General features: G+C 36.9%; 1 protein-coding gene across 10 annotated transcripts in view; it reads right to left on the minus strand.

Annotated features, from left to right (window-relative positions):
* Positions 1–17,204, minus strand: part of Nrg3 (neuregulin 3) — a 1,014,491-nt gene that overhangs the window by 39,497 nt on the left and 957,790 nt on the right. The gene's annotated exons all lie outside the window — the stretch shown is intronic.

A 17,204-nucleotide genomic window follows, 5' to 3' on the forward strand; every position in this document is an offset into this window, starting at 1 on the left:
TACCAAGAAGAGTGTGCTACCGGGCAAGTGTTTTATAAGAGATGAAGGCTGAAAATTGGATGTCTTAAGTGGGCATCAAGTCCCCAACAATATCCTCAGCTCACTAGCTCCCATGTCCAGGTTCATTCATCTACTTCAACTATACTTAAACACCTGACCCATAAAAACTTCCGTTATTCTCAAATATTTTGGTTCCTAAGAAAAATGAGGCCTGTGTAGAAAAACTATTCCAACATTCTAGAGCAACACACACACACACACACACACACACACACACACACACAAAGTTAGCACAATCTTTCTCACTCATTCTCTCCATTCCTCCATTTCTTTTCAACCTCAGTTCCTCCCTCCCTCTTGACTAGTTTAGTTAGTGGTTTCTCAAACTTCAGTGTGCAATTCAGTCGGCTTGAAAGCTACGAGAGTACAGACCACCTTCACTTGTTCCTGGGGAGTTATGGAACAGCACACCTCAGTGTATACAGACTTTTGCTTTTGGAAAAGTCTTCAGGGTGACTTTGGTGCTTTCGGTCTAGGAAACCCTTGAGAAAGCATTGAGTGGAGTGTGTTCAGCATGTGACTGGCAGGCTTTTCAACACCCGGTAAGATGTGTTTTCTTGTAGTTAATGTTGATCATTAAAATATAAATAAATAAATGAATGAATAAGCTTAGGAAAGCCTACCAACTTTTAATGAAATTTCTCCAAAACTAAACATAACGGAAGAAAATTCCTCACCCTAAAGAAAAGCTTTAGTGCACGCACATTTGTGTAATAGATAAATATGTAGCATCATGAAAATTTGAACACTTTGACCTTAAGTGAACGATAATGTCTGCTTGCACCACTTCTACTGGGCACTGTCCTATAGTCAATATTCTAAGGGAACAATAGAAACAAACCCAGTCCTGAAACAGCGGATGAAAAACAATTGTCTTTTCAGATATTGTGGTCGCCTGTGCAGGAAAGCTGTTGGAATCTACAAAGGAGCTAGGAGCGATGGTGGGTGAACTTAGCATGTTCATAGTACACAAGGATGGGAGGAAGAAATTTATTGTACATGTACTTAGTAGAAAGAAAATAAGAGGAGCACTGTCTTGGAAAATAATAGGAACGTAATCACTCACCATGAGACCTGAACATAAAATATAAGCCAATCTCTCATGACTTAAAATAAACACCCGAAGATTGAGATGGCAATTTTGAATAAATTCTGTTCTGATAATAAATTCTCAGAAACTTTAAGAATGATGAAGAAGTATCCATGGGACATAAGAGAATCTCAAATCAACTATGGTGAGAAGGTGGGGTTATTAATAAAATAATTGAAGTCAATGTTTAATGTGCCATTACAAGGACACACAACATAGACCTTTCTTGACTATACATATATTTTAATAGATATGACATACTATTTAAAAAACAGCGTCACAGAGTTAAGAATATACCAACTTTATTAGGAGGCATTCCATTCCTAGGCATTTAATCAGCTTTAATAAAAAGCTGATTTTATTTTGTATGCAAGTTTACAAAATGTTTCTTTTACTAATCCTCATTAAAAATTTTCCAAACACCCATACATAGGTCAGTGAAAAAATTGTGATATATCCATTCAATGGAACATTACTCAACAATAAGAGAAACTAATCTAGGAACTAATCAATAATGTAGATGAGTTTGAATTCACTCAAAGAGAGATGTCATACACAGATCCAAGCTATGTATTTCCAACCACACAAAACTGAAGCAACTGGAAGTATGTGAAAGATAGGTGAAATGATTACCTTCTGTCTGAGAAAATGAAGGGTTAAAGATTACAGAGCAAAGCTAGGAATTTTTAAGTTATAGACACATTCATTATCTTAATTTCAGTATTCATTATCTTAATTTCAATGATCATATCATTGGTAGATAATTATCGCTTGTTGAACCATATTAAATATTTTAGGCAAGGTTCATTTCATCTCAGTTACAGTAGTAAAAATATTAATTCTGGTGGATAAATTAAAATCAGAAATATACTGAGACTATAAAGAATTTCAGAGTATAAAATGAAACTAAGGCTCCTTTGAGTTGCTTTTTAAATTAGGTTCCGACAAACCCTTCTCCACACAGCAATCAATATAAATTTTTATTATATAAATTAAGTCATACATACACATGTACATTATGTTTATATACATGCATTCACCCATTATTATACATGTTTCACTATTAAGCAAGCTAAAATGGCTCCTATGTTAGACTAACAATAATATCACAAGGTTTGAATATGGAAAGTGCTTGATACAACATCTATTTTTTCACAGAATGTCTGATGTTTTACCCTGCAGCCTCTTGATGCCTGCTGTTCCCTGTCTCTGCCGGTCTGCCTCCTGTCAACCTCCTTGCCACCCCCTCTCAATCTCTCTCTGTGTGTCTCTCGGTAGTATATTCTTCTGTCTTTTAATGTTTTTTTTTCTTGTTGCTTCCCTAAATTGAATAAATTGAATAAACCTATCTAAATGTGTTCCACTATGCTATAAGCCTCACTGGCTCACAATGCCAGATTTTTATGTTTGTTCATTGTCTGGGTACTGTTTCTACAGCTTTTCCAACAGCCTTTCTCAGCCCTAAATGAGTAGATGAATGTGCCTGTCTGTCTACACAAATGGCCAGATTCTATTGGCTCTTACCTTAACACGCACTTAGGTGCAGCACCTCTGTTCATCACACTAACTTTTCCCAAGCTCTGAAAACTGACTCAGTTCCCAGCTGAGCACCACCCACCCTTCATTCGATGCTAGGATCCTCCCAAGGCGGGGGCATGTCATCCACCTGACCTGATTCTGTATTCCCAAAGTCGTCTTCACAGAATTTAGTTCCACGGAGAACATGATAAAATTACTTGTCCCCAGGCCTCAGAGGTCACCCCAGCCTGCTCTACCTACAGACAGAAACTTCAGATCTCTATGCTGGTCCCAACATAACCACCCAACTGCACTGATGTGCTGCTCAGTTTAGTTGTTTGGTCTGACTGCTTGGAGCTGATGGCAATTCATGGCCAGAATGCAGGCTGTGGATTGGCTGAAGGACACAGAACTCCTCGAAGCAGGATTTTCTGAGAGCATCCTAAAATGCCCCTAAATGCTGCCAGGAGCCTGGGAAATGAGCCCCTGTTGTGTGATGTTTCTCTCTCAGCAGTGCTAACTGCAGCACCAAACCCATCACACCTGTCTCAAAACTGGCATGGAAAAAGGCTGTTTTATTTCTTTCTCTGAGACCATCTGCCATGCATTCCCTTTAAATTTGATTGCCTACTTTTGAGTTCTTTCTTCTGTGAACATGTATCTCAAACCAATGCTTCACAAGCATCCATCCTTCCTAGGCTTCATTTACATCTTAATTGCTGGTTTAGGCTAAAATATTGAAAAATGTAAAGTCAACCTAGGAGAAAAACCTTAGGTTTTTCTGTTTTCCCAGGAAATGGGGAGGGATGGTTATGTGGATTCACAGGCTGGGATGAACATTTTAAATCATTAAGTGATCAAAGTAAACGGAAGCAGAACATGTCATGGAGACCTTATCAGGGTCATATTGCCATCTTAAAAATTGTCATGCTTTCTACCTCACATTTGTAAGTCGATCTTAGAAACAAATGATTCCAAAGCTTTCCATCTTTCTAGATTGTAGTAAATGGTTAGAGAAGCACGTGTAAATTTCACAGGGCAGCTAATCCCATTCTGCCACTACCAATAACAATTTTGAATATGAAGGATGATGATACCCATTAAAACAAAATCCAGTAGAAAGAAGGTTGTTCTCACTTACACGAGTGATTTCCATGTATAATCTGCCTGTTACCTTTCCAATATTTGAATCCAGTCAAAAGTCATCTAGGAATTGCAATGAAACCAATTCCGACTTTAAATCAAGAGTGAAATTAAAAGAGTAAAAGCTTAAAATGAATTTGAGACCCAGCTGTGGTCAAGTGATGATGCTCTTGGTGCCTTTGATTCATAGGCAGATACACAGAACTCACACCCAGCCAGGAAGGGACCGCTCCAAGCAATTTGGGATTTCAGGTTGGTTCTGGCCACTGAATTGTTGATTGCAACTAATGACCTATAAACCCCTTCATCAGAAAACAGAGCTTTTTAACTTGTGTGTATTATAGGAATGATGTCAGACTTTTCTAAGATATTAATGGATTGTAATCCTTTTAGTAATTTAATAAATTCTTGGTACTATTCAAAAATTCTTCCTACTGTAATATTTGTCTTTGAAAACATACTTGATAGCTTTATGATGAATCCACACTTGTAATCAAGATTGCAAATTATTCTGTGCTTTAAATATATCATTAATATTTTTAAAAAGTATTTTAAAAATATTATTCTGTATCAGATCCCCTTTAGTCAGCAAAGCAGTGCTTAGAACAAAGGATATTTAAGTTTAAATTCAATTTTCACTAAAATTTTAGAAAGCTATTAACTTTAGAAGTTCGTCTCCCAAACAGAATTAGTAGTTGTTTTGTTCTACACACTAATAGTCTAGTGATAAAAGTCTAGAAGTTTTTCAAGACATACCTTTTCTTTAAAAACATTCTTATAAGATCCAATATCACCTAAATATGCAAAGTTCTGTCAGAAAGGATAATAGAAAATCTCAAGGAATGAATTATATTTGTTGACTTAAAAGCCAAAAAAAAAAACTCATAAAAGATAGAAGCTGGTACTAGACCCATTAGGTCCACTCAGAGGGACTAGGGTAGAGTTCCCAGCACCCACCTAGCATGATAGCTAATATATCTGTAACTCTAGTTCTTGGGACTATGATGCACTATTACAACATCTAAAGATACTGTATGTCGTGCACCTACCTATACACAGGCAAACACTCATATATAGAAAATAGAAATAAATCTTAAAATAAAAAAGTCAGAGGGACATATTCTAAGTCCCCTCAGGACAAAAGAGATTTTGAGCTATACAGTAAAGCTGCTCTCTCTGCCATGTACTCACCCCATGATGTGGCATTCCCCTCTGTGTGCTGTAATTACCATAATGAATAAAGAAACTGCAGTGGCCTGTTGATAGGGTAAAACTTAGGTAGGCAGAGAGGACTGGACTAAATGTTGGGAGAAAGCAGAGTCGAGGGGACACCATGGATCCCCCACTGAAGATGGATGTGCTGAAAATTTGCTGGTAGGCCACGACTTCGTGGTGATACACAGGTTAATGAAGATGAGTTAAATTAATATGTAAGAGTTATCCAATAAGAAGTAAGAGCTAATGAGCCCAGGAGTAATTTAATTAATACAGTTTCTGTGTGATTATTTCAGGGCTAAGTGGGCCAGGAACAGAACAAGTGTCTCCTCCAACAGATTGGTGTCCACGTGGCTAACTAAATCCACTTAAAACCTGAGAATGCTTGAAAAGGTATTCTAGACAAATAAAATAAAATAAAATAAAATAGAATAAAATACAGAGTTTGACACAGCTTTTGCTATTTTCTGGCAGTGTGCCATAGCTCTTTTAAGAGATATTTTCCTGACTCAGCTGCAGCAGAAAAAAAAAAGTGGCAGTTTTGAAATATTGGCTTTTCTGGCATATACTGCCAGTATGACTTCTGGCTCTTTGGGAGACCAAGTATTTGGATGGATTTTGTAAGCAGACTGCTGCAGCTTGCTTAATGACAATGTGGATCAGCTTTCTGCCTGGAACTGGTGATGTGCGTGGCTCAGAGGTGCAAGCAGCTCCGCCATGCTGGACTGTGCAGAGCAAGCTGAAAATACCATATATACTATACCAATGGCACAACATAAGTGTTAGATTGGGTGTGCAAGCAGACAGTACTGTACATATTTTAAAAATCACTCCTACAATAAAGAATTGCAGATATGTAATAAAGACAAATCCAGATGAGTCATAGTGTTGGATAATGTACATAGGCTTGGAAGAGAGAAGAAAAATATTATAGAGACTCATAAAATAAAGTTAATGTTTTTTTAAAAAGGATAATGCCTTTAAAGAGACAGAGTGCAGATAGTCATAGATCAAAAGGAGTAAAGAAAAATAAGCCATGTAAAGAGGGAAAATTCACAGAGAGTCTAGATTATGTTATTGTGTTTTCTTTGAATTTTTTGACTGTGAAGGGATTAATTACAGAGAGAAATTTCATTGTGTGGACTTTTAAGCTATACCAGCATGTATATGAAGGTATCTTGACTTCAAAATTTGGGTCTAAGAGTAAGTTGCATTGGAAAAGAGGTTCTTCTTTTGTTTCCACAGAGAATGAGAACATGAAGAACTGCTTCTAGACTGGTGTGGTTTGATAAACCACACACCCCTGAAAGGTTGCCGTGAACACCCTCAAAAAATTACTTTGCCCAGCTGCTGACTAAAATGAACCTAGCACACAGAATACACCATGAACGACCTGATTAACAGCGCCCCCGAACAGTAGGAAGCAGTATGAATAAATCTATGCTCATATTATCAAATATTTTCCTTTTTTCTATTTATTTATTTATTATGTATACAATATTCTGTTTGTATTATGTATACAATATTCTGTTTGTATGTCTGCCTGCAGAAGAGAAGAGGGCATCAGATTTCATTTCAGATGGTTGTGAGCCACCATGTGGTTGCTGGGAATTGAACTCAGGACCTTTGGAAGAGCAGGCAATGCTCTTAACTGCTGAGCCATCTCTCCAGCCCCCCAAATATTTTCTATAATTGTTTGTTTTCATTTAAAGGGAGATATGATATAGATATGGATATTTTGCATTGGTATGGATCTTTCTTTATTGATACAAATTTCAGGTCAATTTTTTTACATGTATATTTCTGGTCTTAATTAAGATATTGTGTTTGTGTAGCTCATTTAAAATGTAATATATAATTAAGAAATATAAGTTAATAGATACTCATCTATAATAAGCTTGTAGTCATGTTAGTTTGATTTTCTAGATGTATAGAGTTATATTTCAATTAGGTATTCTTCAAATCTTTCAGAGACCTTCAGAATATGGCACTTAGATGTTTTAAAAATTTAGGACTTGTAATGACAATAAGACACATCTGATCCTGGAAGCACTAATTACTTCAAGAAGAAGATGGGCATCAAAGAGGCTCCTTATGGAGTTAGTTAGTCATTTGGGCAAGAAATTTCTCTTGCCTGGACTGCTTAACTGGGCATGCAGGACCCACAGAGAAATGACTGCTAAACTTGCCTAAAGGTGAAATGATCCTTTGGGGTTCCTGCTTCATGAAAGTGTCTGCTAGACATTCTGCAGGACACAGAAAAATGTGACAGACAAACTGCCAGTATAGATGAAACTATCTTTGAAATTTCCTGCTTCGTGGAAAAAGTCTGCTGGATACTATGGGCCTGTAGGCTGAAAATGGATGCCCCACTGGTACAGAAGAACTTTGGGTGACTGTTCAGGTAGTGAGAAGTGGGTTTCCCTATAATGCAACTCTGAAATCTTGTATATCTGTCCTCTGTACAACAAGCTGCTCATGTATCCTTTTGTGTTAGTCTAACTGTCAACTATCTGCTCTAGTGGATTATTAAGCACATGATGAGGACTCATGTCAATTTCTTCTTTCCATCCATCCTTAAAAACCAACATTGTCTCTGCAAAGTGGTGGCACTGGAGGGAAAATATCACTATATTACCTGCTCTAAGAGATACAGAGGAAATATATAATGCAATATATTCTGGATACATTCAGTTTAGAGAAAACTTAGCCAACATTTTTTTTTCTGGAAAATTAAGGGAAAAAAAATCCCCTCTGAGGGCAGAACATTTTAATAGGAGTCAGGTCACACAGGGATGTTGGAGGAGATGTTTGTTTGGTTTTTGGCCCACTTAGTCCTGAAATAATCACACAGAAACTGTATTAATTAAATCACTGCTTGGTCAAATAGCTATAACTTCTTATTGGCTAACTCTTACATATTAATTTAACCCATCTCTATTAATCTGTGTATCACCATGAGGTCATGGCCTACCGGCAAAGTTTTAGCACAACTATCTCTGGTGACAGATCCATGGCATCCCCTTGACTCTGCCCTTCTTTCTCTCAGCATTCTGTCCAGTCCTCCCCGCCTACCTAGTTTCTGCCCTATCAACAGAACACTGCCGTTTCTTTATTCTTTTATTCATTAATGGTAATTGCAACACAAGTCCCAAATTACCTCCTCTTTTCTGTTTAATAGAAAAGAAAGATTTTAACTTTAACACAGTAAAATTACATATAAGAAAACAGATATCAAGCAAGAATTACAGTTACAATAGTTCTGTAATTTTATTTATCTTTTATCATAACTATAGAAAACTATAACTACATATCTATTCCTCAACTCCATCAAAGTCTCCAGAAGGATATAATATTACTGAAGTAAACAAGAAGTGCATTCTAAGCAACTTAGTTATGATAAAAGAAAAAAAAGCTTGATTTCTTTGACTGTTATTTTAAAAGTCAGCTTTGCAATACTACCAAGTCTCCTTATCCAAATATTCATTATCTGAGGCCATGCAGTTATGAGTCTATATACAGAAGCAAAATCATCATATTACAACAATATTTACTAATGAAGTCACACTATAAAAGAGCCCGCAGCAGCATTCATCACCGCCCAATTCTACCATTTTCTTCAATCCATCAAATTAACCTCATAATCTGTGTAGGTCAAATTCTCATTGACTGTTAAGACTCTGCCTTTATGGCATCATTGTAACAAAATTAAATTGAAGTAGATTTATACAGCATTAATTACTCTTATATAATAAAGGCATTCTGAAGTTTCCTCCTAAACATTAACAACTATTAGGGACAGATTATAATATTAGGAGCTTAAAGAGAGCTTCAGACAAACCTTAATCCATAAAGGGAATATAGTGAACATTTAGAATGTTTAGAAACTGAGATTGGCATCTTTTAACTTATTGACTAAAAATGGAATTAAATGGTCTGATCAATACATAAAAAACATTTAAAGATAAAATAGATCCTGAAGGAAAGTGACAGGGACCTGCTGTGAGTTTACACTTAACACTGGAAGGTAGGCCATCAGAATGTGCATACTAAGCCTGTCCAGGAAAGATTCAGGGAGCACCAGTACTGCTAGCCAATTTCCTTCTCTAGTCCCCTTCTCAAACTTTTTTATTTGTATAATTTATTCTATTACTGTTGTCAGGTATCTGTAGAAAAGTACATTTTAAAAGTATTTTTGAAAAGTAAATTAATTACTTTAAAATAAAATTTGAACATTCATTGTCTTTGTTTCCATTCAGAGTTTATTATGGATTGAATTGTGTCCCCCACAAAATGCTAAAGCACTAGGCCCCAATGCTTGCAAAAAGACATTATTTCAATAAGGTATACTCTGACTGGAATATTGATATCTTTCTCCCAAATTATAATTGTTTTTCTAAGATCCAATTTCTATCAGAGTATATTAAAAGCTGAGGCCTTCAGGAAATACTTGATCATAAGGACTCCATTCTCCTGAAGGGATCAAAGTCTTAACAACAAAAGAGATTTGACAGAACAACACTGTCACCTCTGATACTTGAGAACAAGAAAAAGACACCATCTAGGAAGCAGAGAGAATTTTTCCCAGATCTCAAATATAATGATACCTTGGCCTTAGACTGCTTATTTTCCACCATGGATAGAAGTAAATTTCTGTTTTAGAATTACCATGTCTGAGTATATTGTTTAGTGGTTCAAATAAACAAGCATAGTATCTTCAAGTTAAAATAAGTTCATAGACCAGGACTGTAGTGCATTGTTACTGTGTCCTTATCAAAATGGGGGAGTTGTACAAGCACAGAGAGGTACGGAAGGGAAGAGAAGAAAATTAGCTATGGAAATATGTTATTCAGGATGATCCATCCACAAGACAAAGACCATCAACGATGAACAAGGCAACAGCGAGAATAGTTTCCCCATCACAGTCTCAGAGGGACCCAACCCTGGATTTTTTTTATTTTAGAATTCAAGGCCACAGAACAAGCCAAAAATGGTTCACTTCTCTAAGCCATCAATTTGTGGTACTTTGTCACTGTAGCCCTAGCAAACTATTATACCTCTCAAGCCAACCAAGTCATTGCACTGTGAAGTTTGAAAATTTTCTTCCCACACTCTTCTACAACACTTAGAACTTCATCATTGTGTACCAAAACTATGCCTTTCTGTCTCCATGAACCCTGAACAATAGTCACTTTCCTTCACAGATATGCTGTCTGGCTAGCGAGGGCACTGCAAAGCACAGTTACTCAGAAACCTTGAGTCAAATGAGTAGCTTCAGGGTTGTCTGCCTGACGGGCTAATAATGTTTTCTTGGGAAGGTGTTTCCATCTCCCTCCACTGGGGATTCATTTTGTGGCCTTTGCCATGATGTTAAAAAAAAATAAGTTGGGCGGTAGTGGCTCACACCTTTAATCCCAGCACTTGGGAAACAGAGACAGGTGGATCTCTGAGTTTAAAGACAGTGTGGTCTACAAGAGCTAGTTCCAAGACAGGGCTGTTACACAGAGAAACCTTGTCTTTAAAAACAAAACAAAAAGAAATATATATTTCTAATATACATACATAAATAGGCATTTATATGTAAATTAATTCTATCATAGTGAAATGTTAGAATTGTGTTTTATCTTATTTCTATGTGAAATACCTTGAGATGAGCATCATCCATTAAATCTGACTTGTAGAAAGAAATGACAATGTAAATCTATAAACACATTTGTTATCTGCTTACAGTTTCCTCACACCCCCCCCCATGAACACAAACCTTTAGTGTCATAAGAAGCTTTACCTTCTTCCTTTTGTTTTTCAGGCAGTAACAGGTCTGGATGACTACAGATAAGAGAATGTTGTAAAAGGTAGTTTGAAAAGAGGAGAGAGAGAGAGAGAGAGAGAGAGAGAGAGAGAGAAGGGAGGGAGGGAGGGAGGAAAGAAGGAAGGAAGGAAGAAAGGAAGGAAGAAGGGAAGAAGGATAGGAGGAAAGGAAGAAAGAAAGAAAGAAAGAAAGAAAAAGAAAGAAAGAAAGAAAGAAAGAAAGAAAGAAAGAAAGAAAGAAAGGAAGGAAGAGAGAGAGAGAACCGGGCCTTGGGTCCTCTCATTGTTACATCTAACATTTGCTGGTTTCTCAAATGTTATTTCTTCCTCAAATAAATTATAAGCAGAAAGCAATTCTGAAATGAAATAAATCTATTAGTGAGTTCTCAATTCTGAGAGAAAGCCTGTCTGTGACGTCTGACTTGACTTTTTAAATGCCCATGAAATCTCTTCTGACCATTTTCTCTGTGAATCTATCATTCAGGATTCAAGCACACAGCCACATTTCAGATAAAGGCATGCAACTTGGAATGAGAAAATTCTACTTCTTGGAAATAGTAAGAACCCGAACAAAATGTTTATGGGAATAATATAGTAATTTACCTATGATGCAGTGAGAAGCCTAATACACTAACATCCTTTCGGTCTTACTTCACAGGAACACGTCCAGGTCCAATGTTAAAACTAAATCTCCTTAGTGGTCATGACAGCTCTCCACCTCCTGCACTCTGGTGAGATGGGATGAGGGATTTCTGATTCCTTTGCTTAAATCAACAGTGAGAAGACTGTAGCAACCCTAAGCACTTGGTCATCAAACACAGACCCGCACACAGCAACTTGGAACAAGCCTTGTGGGTATGCACCCTCCAGCTTTATGTCACAGGGATGTTGTAGGCAGCTTCCCTGAATAAGCTGAGGATCAGATATCACAGAGCAGATGTCTAGACTCGAGGCATCTTCACCAGCTATCTAGACATCGTGTTTATTATTCAATTGTAATTTTGAGAATATAATTACACTTCTCTTCTCCCCTTTTCTCTGTTCCAACTTTTCCATGTGCCTCCCTACTCTATTTCAAACACATGGTCCATTTTTAGTTGTTGTTACATGTACATGTACATCATACACACACAACATGCACACACACACAACATGCACACACACACATACACAAAATGCACGTGCACTGTTAAGTATGAAAGTAAACCTGTTCCATCCTTTTAATGTTACATATATGTACATGTTTTAAGAGCTGACCATTTCTCCTGCTCTTATTATTCTTTAGTAGACTCAATGAGATCAAAATGGAGTCATAAAATTTCTAATATATAAGTGACATCTTAGACCTTGTGATGTCAGAATGTCAGAGAGGCAATATATGAGATGCTTGATCAAAGGTGATGTAAAACAACTTACTGCCCAACCAGATTTGAAACACACACACACACACACACACACACACACATACACACACACACAACTTGATACCAATGCTGAAAACTATGTTACTGGTTTATCTATCTATGTTATTTTATCATTTTTGATAAGTTAGTTCCTCCTATTTATGTTTAAAAAGCCATATTTAAAGGACAATGGTGTGTTTTATCAACAGTCTTATACACTGCATGCTTATCTCTCTTGATCCCATCCCTAATAGAATTGCTTGACCTATCATAATATTTGTTTTATTCCACTCTATCTATGCACACAATGGAATTAGGAGAGCATACTCTAAATGTTAAGTAATCTCAAATAGTTCAGCAAAGCATTGCAACAGAAAATTAATTAATATTTTTATATGTATTTTATTTCAATCCATAGTCTTTGTCACCATGTGTGTTTTATATCTCAGCCCATGTCTAACAGAAGAGTCGTGTTCAAAGTGCTTACTTGACCCTGTTAGGTACCACATTGGGCAGTACAGATAGAGGATGAGATAACACTGGCCTATTTCAAAATCCTTCCCTTACCTGCTAATGGGGATTCATGCAATTCTATTTAACATGCATTTGGCTCAATTTTTAATATGAAAGGAGTACTCTCTCCTTCACTGGGTCTGTCAACTATTAAATGGGGTACTTTGTACAGCACATCTACTAAGCATAAGTCTTTTATCTCTACTTGTTATCAATAATATATAGCATCAATATTTCCAACCATGTCATCATTATCATTGTTGCTATTCTAATGTACCATGACAGAGTTTACTGAAAAAATCTACTCTAATGGTTGGATTTGAGTGTAACACAGAAACTCCATGATAGCCAATGATATGTAAGTCTTTAAGTGCATAAAAGATATAGAGGTTCAAGTTCTGACCCAAGGCAGAAGCCCAGCAAGGAGGAGCTCAGACATTCCCCGTCCCCCTTGACTCCCTGGTCACTCTGCAGGAGCTAAGCCCTCTCACCTCCTAGCCCATTCCACCTTTCACCCAAGAACCCCTTCCTATATTCTTCCCTTCCTCCTCGGGGCCATAAAATCACACAGCTCAACCGATTTGCAGGCTGGGACTGGGCTGGAAGTGCAACCCAGCAGGAAGGAGTTCCTGTGTTTCAATAGCCTGCCAGTAGAAAGTTAGGCACTGTGTCAGCTCAGCAAGATTCCTGGCCAGCAAGGGGTGCTGATCCTCTAGCAGAAGATTCATCAGAGGGGGAAACCTGACCCGGTACCAGAAGATCCATTAGAGAACATTTGAAGGAAGAGATGGGCAGATGCCAAGGCAGGAATTCTTCCAACAATCTGAAAAACAATATGAAAACACCAGATCCCAGCGACCCTGCAACAGAGGGACTTGAACACCCTAATCCAGAAGAAGTGGAAAAAGTGCCATTATGAAAGCAATAGAGTCCCTTAAACAGGATATGAATAACTCCCTTAAAGAACTGGAAGAGAAGGATAACAAAAAGATTGAAGAAATGAAGGAGAAGTATAACAAAAAGTTTGAAGAAATGAGAAAATCCGTAAACGACACCCTGGGAAACCAAGAAAAAGCAATCAAACAGGCAATGGAAACAGTTCAAGAAATGAAAAGTAAAATGCAGGCAATGAAGAAAACACAAACCGAGGGCCGGCTGGATATGGAAAATCTAGGTAAACAAACAGAGACTACAGAATCAAGCATAACCAATAGAATACAAGAGATAGAAGAAAGAATCTTAGATTCTGAAGATGCCATAGAGAAAATAAATGCTCTGATCAAAGAAAACAGCAAATAAAACAAATTCTTATCACAAAACATTCAAGAAATCTCGGACATAATAAAAAGACCAAACCTAAGAATAATAGGAGTAGAATAAAGAGAAGAATTAAGGATCAAAGGCCCAGAAAATATATTCAACAAAATTATAGAAGAAAACTTTCCCAACCTAAAGAATGATATTCCTATGAAGGTTCAAGAAGCATACAGAACATTGAATAGACTGAATCAAAAAAAATCATCCCCTATATAATCACCATATAATAATCAAAACACAAAACGTACAGATTAAAGAAAGAATATTAAGAACTGCAAAGGAAAATGGTCAAGTAACTTATAAAGGTAAACCTATCAGACTTCCACCGGACTTCTCTATGGAAACCATGGAAACCAGAAGGTCATGGATAGAGGTACTGAAGAAACTATGAGACCATGGATGCAAGCCCAGACTACTATACCCAGCCAAGCTATCATTCACTATCAATGGAGAAAACAAATATTCCAGGATAAAAACAAATTTAAACAATACATAACCACAAATCCTGCCTTACAGAAAGTAATAGAAGGAAAATCACAACCTAAGGAATCTAACATTGCCAACACTGCCTACAATAACTCAGACATCTAGCGACCCTTCAGAAGCACAACTCAAAGAAGGGAAACACATACACTCTACTACCCAAAAAAAATAAAATAAAATAAAAAAATAAGCAGAGTTAACAACCACTGGTCATTAATATCACTTAATATCAACAGACTCAACTCACCTATAAAAAGGCACAGACTTAGAGATTGGATACGAAAACAGGATCCAACATTCTGCTGTTTACAAGAAACACACCTCAACCACAAAGACAGACACCTACTCAGAGTAAAGGGTTGGGAAAAGGTTTGCCAAGTAAATGGACCTAAGAAACAAGTGGGTGGGGACATTCTAATATCTAACAAAATTGACTTCAAACTAAAATCAATCAGAAGAGATGGAGATGGACATTTCATACTCATAACAGGAACAATTCATCAGGAGGAAGTCTTAATCCTGAATATCTATGCCCCGAATATAAAGGCACCCACTTATGTAAAAGAAAAACTTCTAGAACTCAAGGTAGTCATCAAACCACACACACTAATAGTAGGAGACTTCAACACACCTCTCTAACTAATGGACAGGTCAATCAGACAGAAACCTAACAGAGAAATAAGAGAATTATTGGAGGTATTGAATCAAATGGACTTAACAGACATATATATAACATTCCATCCAAATAGGAAAGAATATACCTTCTTCTCTGCAGCCCATGGAACCTTCTCAAAAATTGACCACATACTAGGTAACAAAGCAAAATTCCACAGATACAAAAAGAAATATTAGTAACCGCTTGTGTCATGTCAGATAACCATGGATTAAAGTTAGAATTCAACAACAATGCTAGCCCCAGGAAGCCAACAAACTCATGGAAGCTGATCAGTCAACTACTGAACCACCCCTGGGTCAAGGAAGAAATAAAGAAAGAAATTAAAGTCTTCCTTGAATTTAATGAAAATAAAGACACCTCATACTCAAACCTATGGGACACTATGAAAGCAGTGCTAAGAGGAAAGTTCACAGCACTAAGTGCCCAATTAAAGAAAACAGAGAAAACACACATTGGAGACTTAACAGTACACCTGAAAGTTCTAGAAAAAAAAAAAGAAGCAGATTCACCCAGGAGGAATAGAAGACTGGAAATAATCAGACTGAGGGCTGAAATCAACAGAATAGAAACACAGAAAACAATCCAAAGAATCAATGAAACAAAAGGCTAGTTCTTGGAGAAAATCAACAAGATCGACAAACCCCTATCCAAACTAATCAAACGTCAGAGAGAGAACATACAAATTAATAAGATCAGAAATGAAAAGGGGGACATAACCACAGACACAGAGGAAATTCAGAGAATCATTAGATCTTACTACAAAAGCCTGTATGCCACAAAAATTGGAAAATGAAAATGAAATGGACATTTTTTTAGATAAGTACCATATACCAAAGTTGAACCAAGAACAGGTGAACAATCTAAATAGACCTGTTAGTCGCAAAGAATTAGAAGCTGTTATCAAAAATCTCTCTACCAAAAAAAGCCCAGGACCAGATGGTTTCAATGCTGAATCCTACCAGAACTTCCTGGAAGAGCTAATACCTATACTCCTTAATGTATTTCACAATACAGAAACAGAAGAGTCATTGCCAAACTCCTTTTATGAAGCTACAGTTACTCTGATACCAAAATCACACAAAGACACAACCAAGAAAGAGAATTACAGGCCAATCTCACTCATGAACATCGACGCAAAAATTCTCAATAAAATACTGGCAAACCGAATCCAAGAACACATTAGAAAAATTATCCATTATGATCAAGTAGACTTCATCCCAGTGATGCAGGGCTGGTTCAACATATGCAAATCTATCAATATGATCCATCATATAAATAAACTGAAAGAAAAAAAAACATATGATCAATTCATTGAATGCTGCAAAAGCATTTGACAAAATTAAACACCCCTTTATGATAAAGGTGTTGGAGCGAATGGGGATACAAGGGTCATACCTAAATATAATAAAAGTTATCTACAGCAAGCCTACAGCTAACATCAAATTGAATGGAGAGAAACTCAAAGCCATTCCATTAAAATCAGGAACACGACAAGGCTGTCCACTCTCTCCATACCTCTTCAATATAGTGCTTGAAGTTCTAGCAATAGCAATACGACAGCATAAGGGGATCAAGGGGATTCGAATTGGAAAGGATGAAGTTAAACTTTCGTTATTTGCAGATGATATGATAGTGTATATAAGCGACCCCCAAAACTCTACCAAAAAACTGCTACAGCTGATAAACACCGTTAGTAATGTGGCAGGATACAAGATCAACTCCAAAAATGTCGGTTGCCCTCCTATACACAAAGGATAAAGAAGCAGAGAGGGAAATCAGAGAAACATCACCTTTCACGATAGCCACAAATAGCATAAAATATCTTGGGGTAACTCTAACCAACGAAGTGAAAGAACTATTTGACAAGAAATTTAAGTCTTTGAAGAAAGAAATTGAGGAGTATATCAGAAAATGGAAAGACCTCCTTTGCTCTTGGATTGGGAGAATCAACATAGTAAAAATGGCAATTCTACCAAAA

This window comes from Myodes glareolus, chromosome 5 (genome assembly GCF_982192425.1).
Source record: "Myodes glareolus chromosome 5, mMyoGla1.1, whole genome shotgun sequence".
Taxonomy (NCBI): Eukaryota; Metazoa; Chordata; class Mammalia; order Rodentia; family Cricetidae; genus Myodes; species Myodes glareolus.